This window comes from Amblyraja radiata, chromosome 33 (assembly GCF_010909765.2).
Source record: "Amblyraja radiata isolate CabotCenter1 chromosome 33, sAmbRad1.1.pri, whole genome shotgun sequence".
NCBI classification, from domain to species: domain Eukaryota; kingdom Metazoa; phylum Chordata; class Chondrichthyes; order Rajiformes; family Rajidae; genus Amblyraja; species Amblyraja radiata.
Genome location: NC_045988.1, coordinates 19,198,567 through 19,207,642, shown reverse-complemented (window position 1 = coordinate 19,207,642; position 9,076 = coordinate 19,198,567).

Genomic DNA, 9,076 nt, shown 5'->3' with positions numbered 1-9,076 from the left:
AAACTCAGCGGGTGAGGCAGCATCTATGGAGCAAAGGAATGGGTGACGTTTCGGGTCGAGACCCTTCTTCAGTCTACCACTGAGTTACTTTGGCACTTTGTGTTTTACTCAAGATTCCAGCATCTTGTGTCATGTGTCTTCAAAATTTGAAATATTTTTTTGAATGGCGCCCTGCCATTATGATTTCCCCACTTTCCTTAACGATCCGCATAGTTTAGAATTACTCACAGATTTTCTTATCTCATTAAACAGCTCACGAAGGGCTGCACAGTGGCGCAGCTGGTAGACCTGCTGCCTCACAGTGCCAGAGACCCAAGGTCGATCCTGACCTCGGGCGCTGCCCCGCGGAGCCGAGGATCGCTCGCCGAGATCGCCAGTGTTGGAGCTCCGACCAGCGCGGCCTGTGGACTTTGGGATCCTGCGGTCTCCGGTAGCAAGCAGCCGTTTCGAAACTCCAAGCCGCAGAGAGTGTTCTTCCGACGCCGGAGTTCCATCATTCCGGCGAGAGGGCTTGAAACATCGCGCGTGGCGGCGACTGCGGTCGCCTCAAATAAGTCCCGACCATGGGTGAACATGGAGGAAGTGGACTGAACTTTGCTGCCTTCCCTCACAGTGGGAAACGTTGATCCCGCTGTGGGGAGATATTTGTTATATTTAATGTTAAATACTATAATGTTGTGTTTATTTTATTGGTGTGCTGCAATGGCAACTCAAATTTCACTACACCAATTGGTGTATGCGACAATAGATGTCCTTTGTCTTTTATCCTTTGTACTTTGTCTGTGTGGAATTTGCACATTCACCCTGTGACGGGATTTTCTCCCACATCACAAAAGTGTGCGGGTTAATCAGCCTCAGTAAATGGCCTCTAATATGTAGGAAGAGGATGAGATACATAGAGGATGATAACATAGAACTAATGTGAGCAGGTGATCGATGGGCGGCATGGATTCAGTGGGCCGAAGGGCCTGTTTGCACACTGTATCTTTACATTCAACTAAAAAAAAACCTGTGGTATCTCATGAGAGCTGGGAAAACTCAGGGCTCTCAACCAAATTGAAGGCTTCAAGCGTAGTTGAATAGTGGGCTGCTGTTTAGGGAATCATTACTCACTGCTGTATGCTTCAGCTCCAGGCAATATTTGCACTGTACATATAAACATGAAACCCAAATGTAACAAAATAGACCAGAGGAGTTAACACAAGTGTGAGCTGTAAGCTGCATATTGGTTGCAAGGAATAAACAATATTTAGTGCACAAGTGAGGCCAGTTATCCTGTATTTTTTTAAAATAATGGGCGACACAGAGTGAGTCAGCGATTCAGAAAAAGCAAATATTTGTCTTGAATATTTTTCCCACCTCTTGAATCATAAGCTGCAGGTTTCAAACATGTCCAGACTCTCCAGCAAGGAAAGAATAGCACTTTGACCCTTTGATCTTTGTCCACATCCATGTGCCTGGGTGTGGGTGTGGTTTCAGTCACCATTTCAAACCCCCTCCCACAGCACAGCCATATTTTGAAGCATAGATAGTGTCGTTTATTTTAGAGATACAGCGCAGAAACAAGATCTTTGGCTCACCGTGTCCGCAACGGCCAGCGATCCACGCACATTACATTTTATACCAAGCCAAGTATCATACAAACCTGTACGTCTTTGGAGTGAAGGAGGAAACCAAAGATCTTGGAGAAAACCCACGCAGGTCACGGGTGCAAACTCCGTGCAGACAGCACCCACGGTCAGGATAAAAGCCGGGTCGCTGGCGCTGTAAGGCAGCAACACTACCGCTGTGCCACCGTGCCGCCCAAGGAGGGAATGTTCATGTTGCTGCAGTGTTGCTGAATACCGACTGAATCCATTCACTGTTGTGCAATACTCGCCGTGATAAGGCATGGGGATAGAGACAACTTCTCTGGAACAACAACAATCGCAAGGAAACCTAACTCTCTGCCTCCCTCTTGTTGGGTCAGATGGAATGAAGGCTTGTGCCCAGCATTTTGTTGATTTTTGGTTATGCACAAGTCTTCCTTGCTTCAGAAAGATTGTCCTATGATTCTCCCAACTCACTCCTTCAGTTAGTTGAGTTGAGTTGGGGTCGGGGTGTGGGGGTGGAGGGGAGGCTGGTTTGCGTGATGGGCTGCAATGCATTCACAACTCTGCAATTTTTGGCAGTCTTGGGTGGAGTAGTTGCCAAACTAAGTCGTAATGCATCCAGATGGGATGCTTTCTCCGGTGCCTCTGCAGAAGTTAATAAGAGTCATTGGAGATATATTGAATTTACTTAGCCTACTGAGGAGGTAGAAGCATATGTGCGCATTCTTGTTTGTTGTTCTGTGGAAACTGTGCAGTATGACAAAGGGTAAGATAGCTGTACAGCATAATGACTCTTAGGCATCCCTTGAAACCCTCCACAATGGTCCTGTTAGGTATTGCTTGATGCACACTACAAGGTTCTTGATGGTCATCCTTACTGAAAATAAAATAAACGGTTAAATAGCATGTAGTTTTACTTGTATTAGTGTTATTGCCTTTGTATTAGTGGTTGGAGAACATATCGTTATTGATGATAAGAAATTAGAAAGTGCGCACAATTTCATGGGTCAGAATCTGTGTAAAGGTTTGACCGTTGCGAGTGGAATTTCAGAGTAGTGCGGTAACTGGGACTGTGCTGCCCCCCCTGTGCACAAGTAAATAAAGAGCTTCTGGAAGATGAATGCAAGTAGTCAGTGTCTAGTTGATCGGCGATTTTGGTTCCACCATTCGATATAACTCAATGCCACTTTCTCACAAGGAACCCCTGCATGATTGGAGCCATATGCCTCCACTCTTGTAGTTAAATGCTCCTTGCTCATACCATTTACCTTCCTCATCACTTGCTGAACCTATATGGACCTACATGGACTACTTCATACTTTCCACCGTGTTCCATCTGATATGACTGCGCCCTTTGATGTAGCAGTACATCTCGATAGAACATATTCAAGGGAGAGTTAGATTTAGCTCTTAGGGCTAATGGAATCAAGGGATATGGAGAGAATGCATGAACAGGGTACTGATTCTGGATGATCAGCCATGATCATATTGAATGGCGGTGCTGGCTCGAAGGGCCGAATAGCCTACTCCTGCACTTATTTTCTATGTTCCCATGTTTCTATGAATAGTGAAGAAAGCATACAGCACACTTGTAGACTACGGCAGAGAATATAAAAGTTTGTACATTATTTTGCAACTTTACAAAACGCTAGGCCATATTTGGAGTATTATGTGCAGTTCTGATCACCATATTATAGGAAAGATATGGTTGCCTCGGAGAGAGCACAGAGGAGATTCATTGGGACATAGCATGGATTGGAGGGCTTCAGTTATGGGAAGAGTTTGGACAGGTTGGGCTTGTTTTCCTTGCTGGGGAAGGGGTTGAGGATTGACCTGACAGAGGTATAAAAATCATGAGAGGTATGAATAGGGTGCAGAATAAGAATATTTTCCCCAACAATTGCATATCGACTCACATGATAGGGAGGAGATTTGGTGGGAGTCAAATGAGGATGTTTTTTTTATGAACAGATTAGTCATTGATATCTGGAACACATTGCCAGAGGAGGAGTTGGAATGAGATACAGTCTCTGTCTTTACAAAAGGCATTTAGACCGGCTCTTGTAGAGGCAAGACATAGAAGGTTACAGACCAAACGTGAACAATTGGGATTAGATGGGCAAAAAGGCTAGTATGGTGTGGTGGGCTGAAGGGCCCGTTTCAGTGCTGTACAGCTTTATGACTATGACTCAGGGGCCTGGGGCAGATCAGCAAGAAAGGTGGTCATAAGGTCATAAGTATTAGGAGCAGGATTAGGCCATCAGCCCATCAAGTCTATTCAATCATGGCTAATCTATCTCTCCCTCCTAATCCCATTCTCCTGCCTTCTCCCCATAACCCTTGACACCCATACTAATCAAGAATCCATCTAACTCTGCCTTTAAAATATCCATTGACTTGGCCTCCACAGCCATCTGTGGCAAATAATTCCACAGATTCACCATCCTCTGACTAAAGATATTCCTTCTCATCTTCTTCCTAAAGGAACATCCTTTAATTCTGAGGCTATGACCTCGACCTCTAGTAGGGCAGGCTTTGAGGGGCTGAGTGGCCTTACCCTGCTCCTATTTTCTGATGAGTTCAAATCCCACTTCGCTGCAGGAGAATTTAAATTCAAACGATTAATTAAATCTACAGAGCCAAATAAAATAATTCTTGTTTATAGTAAACCGCCTTCCACTCTTTGAATCATTATGTTCCATAGGGAAATAAACCTGCCTAACCTACGTTCAACAGCAGACTCACCAACATTAACTGCCTGCTGAGTTAATGGGCAGTAAAGTTGTGGACCATAAATGCCAGAGATATCCCTATCCTGGGAGAGAAGGAATAGAAAATGTTAGAGTAGTGTAATTTAATGAAGTACTGGGAACAACTGCATAAATAACACTGACTAACTACTTCTGGTTGTAAAGCATTCTGAGAGGCGCTATGTAAATTCTAGCTATTTATTTTCCTTTTTGAATTTTTATTAACCAGCAGCAGCACTCTCAGGATTCAGACCTGAGGATCCAGACCCATTTGCGAAACCATTGTATCTCATGTGGATTGATACCTCACAGGTGGCACGGTGGTGCAGCGATAAAGCTACTGCCTTGCAGCGCCAGACACCCAGTTTCAATCCTGACTGTGGGTGCTGTCTGTAAAGAGTTTGTACGTTCTCGCCGTGACTGCGTGGGTTCTCTCCGAGATCTTCGGTTACCTCCCATGCGCCAAAGATGAACAGGTTTGTAGATATGTTACAAATCTTACCTTCAGCGGCATTGCAGTTCTGCCACTGCACGTGTGCGCGACTTTGGCGCCTTTGCGAGGGGAGCGGATTTAAAATGCCGTTTTCTCCAGGCTGTTTAAATCGATATTCGTCAGCCTGTTTAGTTGCTCAAGAAAAATCGCTCCGACATTCGTTCTCTGGAGTTATTTTTAAACTGCGCTGGATAATTTAATTGCTAGAGTAAATTAAAAATCACCTTCTAAAGCCGTGAACGCCGACAACGGGATGGATCTCACGTAGGGGACAAGGCAAGATTGGCCGTTTATTTTTACATTAAAAAGTGCTTCTTAAGATGCCTTTAATCAAAATTTTACGTTGCGAGAAGGTGACTTGGGACCCATCTGAACTGGCAGTATTTTTCCTGCCGATATGGGGCTCAAATTCACTGCAACCGCAACGTTCCAAACGATTGCGTTCCACAAAAACCCACTCGCAAGATGATTTAAATGGCCATTAATTTATGGGAATTAAACACTAAATTCCTTCCATTTGGCCTATAAATTAATGACAATGAGATTTAAAAATCATTTTATATTGTGAATTCTTGTGTGAATGTTATTAGGACACTTAGGCTATTTAAAAATGTTAACCTTTTCTTAAGAAATTGATAGATGTTTAGATCTAGTAATTGCATTTTGTAATTAGCTACAATTAGGTAACTAACTAATTATATGCTTTAATTTCAGGTCATCCAAGTAAGATTGTTTCATATTTGTTTCAGAATGCTTCAATCTATAATAACTGAAAATGTCATTCAGTTCTCTTAATTTTTAAGAAAGTTATGGGCTTTTGACTGTCCTTGATCACAGCTTTTGAGTTAAGTCAATGGAAATACAATAGGGAACAAGATGCTAATTTCCTAGTATGAAAATGGCCATAACTTCTTTAATACTGAAGACATGAAAGTGAATTAGGTGTCAAATTAAACTTCTTTTTATGCTTTATCAGATGGGATAAATTGCAGACTTGATTTTTTAAATCTCAAAATTTTGTAACATTGCTACAGTTTGTAGTTTAATTGGCTTGGTGAAATTGTATAAACGTAAAATGGTCCCTAGTGTGTGTGGGATAGTGTTAATGTGCGGGGATCGCTGGTCAGTACGGACTCAGTGGGCTGAAGGGCCTGTTTCCGTGCTGTATCTCTAAACTAAACTAAACTAAAGGTGCACTATTCAGTTTAGTTTTAGTTTAGAGATACAATGTGTAAACAGGCCCTTCTGCCCACCGACTCAGTGCTGACCAGTGACCATCAGTTCTATCCTACACACTAGGGGACAATTTACAGAAGGCAATTAACCTACAAACCCGCACGTCTTTTAGATGTGAGAAGAAACCGTAGCATCCACAGGAAGAACGTGCAAATTCCGTACAGACAGCACCCATAGTCAGGATCTAACCCAGATCTCTGGCTCTGTGAGGTAGAAACTCTACCTCTGCAAGATGAAATGTTAAACTAGACTCTATCTGCTCTTACAGGTGGAAGTTAAGACTCCAACAACGCTTGAAGTACTTTCAATTTTGTGCTCCATTTGTCCTTCACCATGTCTGCTTGTCTCATTCCTATTGTCAGACTTGCTATTATAGAGTCATAGACTCATAGAGTCTTACAGCATGGAAACAGGCCCTTCAGCCCAACTTGTCCACACCGGCCAACATGTCCCATCTACATTAGTCCCACATGCTTGTGCTTGGCCCACATCCCTCTATCTATACTATCCATGTACCTGTGTAAATGTTTCTTAAATGTACCCGCCTCAATTACATCCTCCGGCACCTCATTCCATACACCTACCACCATATCTGTGAAAAAGTCACCCCTCAGATTCCTATTAAATCTTTCCCCCCTCACCTTAAACCTATGTCCTCTGGTTCTTGATTCCCCTACTCTGGGCAGGAGACTCTGTATATCTATATTCATAAGCATATACATCCACATTTCACCAGTGACAGCACTTTCAAATTAATTAGTTTGCTATAAAATATTTTGGGACATCCTGAGGTCATGAAAGGTGCAAGTATTTACATCTCTCACTTTTAAATCATCTCCACAAGAAATGTCCCCGCATAATATTGCAATCACTCAAAATAGTAATGGTCAAGAGCACAAAACACATGCTAATACATTGCAGCCTATTATTCACTCAGCCCAGTCTTTTTTTCATGACATGTAAATTGAGCGACTGATTCTTGTCACTTATTATATACTACTTACCAATAATTTATTTGAATATGAATGATTTATTGGGGATCAGTGTCTGTAGTGCATTAAACAGCAGCAAGGATAATAAATTTGCTCCAGTTCACACACGTTGAAGTTTAGTTTAGAGAGACTAACATGGAAACAGGTCCAACTGCCCACGAAGTCCATACTGACCATCGATCACCCATTCACACAAGTTATTTGTTATTCTACCATATTCTATGTGATTTTCAGAGGCCAATTAACCTACAAACCTGCCTGTCTTTGGTATGTAGGGGGAAACTGGAGCAGCCGGAAGAAACCCATACGGTCACATGGAGAATGTGTGAACTCCACATAGACAGCACCCGAGGTCAGGATCAAACCTGGGTCTGTGGCGCTATCAGGCAACAGCTCTACCAGATGCTCCACTGTTCAGACCATTTCTGAAATTGAACTCTATCATCTTCAATGGAAGCAGCGTGCAATGGGCAGATTCTGCTAATTGTCTGCTCCAGTACCTAGTTCTGGTGCTTGCTTCTGGACATATGGTGATAGAAATGGCTTCATGTGAATGCAATAGTCAACTCACTAATGAAATGAGCAGCAATCTGCTACAATCTCAGTAACAACAAGAAGAATCTCAAGAAGATTGGTGCAGATGATTTGAATCAATGCATGGTTTCATATTCCTTTGGTCGTACATCACTAAAGCTCCTCAATTTTATACTTTAGACTTAAGACTTTAGCGACACAGCTGGGTAACATGTCCTTCGGCCCACCGGGTACACACCAACCAGCGATCACCTCATACACTAGCACAATCCTACACACTAGGGAAGCCAATTAATCTACAAACTTACTTGTCTTCGGAGTATGGGAAGATACCAGAGCACCCGGAGAAAACCCATATGGTCATGGAGAGAACATACAAACTCCGTACGGACAGCATCCGTTCCTCACTGCTGACCCATATACAATGACACCTATCCAAGCAGCCATTCTTCATATAGGCTGATGAAGTGTCAATCTAAATTTCATTGAGAGCATTGTATTTGACACCAAGGATGTTCCCATTCACTTAATTGAACAAAGATATTAAATCTTCTGTAAGAAATTCCCTCCCTAATCCTTGACCACAAGGGGAAAATGAAAGAGCTTTCAAGTCAAATTAGTTACAATGAAGGTATGGTCTGAAGAAGGGCCTCGAACCAAAACGTCAGCCATTACTATTCTCCAGTGATACGGATTGTCCCACTAAGTTACTCCAGCCTTTTGTGTCTATCTTTAGTTACCATGAACATAGCTGCATAATTAGACACAAAGTTCTAGAGTAACTCAATGGTCAGGCATCATCAAGGTTAACATGGATAAGCGATTAGGACTCTTCTTCAGACTGATTGCAATAGGGGGGAGAAAACTGGAAAAGAGGTGGGGGCAGGACAAAACGTGGCAAGTGATAGGTGGATTCAGGTGAGAAGGGCGACTGGAAAACTAACGGGATCATTCTGATTTGTGCGGTTTAGTTACACGCCGAGTCGAAACTTTACTCGTAAAGGTTCTGAGATGTGTGCTTCATCCTTTTGGCATTAACTTGATGGAAAGCACCAGTTGAAATGCATTAATGAATCACGAGTCGAGAGTGTTTTATTGCCATATGTCCCGAAATAGCAAAATGAAAAGCTTATTTGCAGCAGCAGCATAACAGGTTTTTAAAGAAAGCACTAAATAGATAATATAATAAACAAGCAACAAAAAGTAGAAACAAAGAACTGCAGATGCAAAAAAAAGTGGAACCAACGATAGACACAAAGTGCTGGCATGACTCGACGGGTCAGCTGGCATATCTGAAGAAAAAGAATGGGTGACATTTCGTGTCGAGACCCTTCTTCAGGCGGGTTCTGACCCAAAACATCACACATCCTTTTTCTCAAGAGATGATGTCTGACCTACTGAGTTATGCCAACACTTTGTGTTTAAACAAAAAAAGTTCAATAGATAAAAAATCCCAATATAGTGCAAAAGCAAACAAAG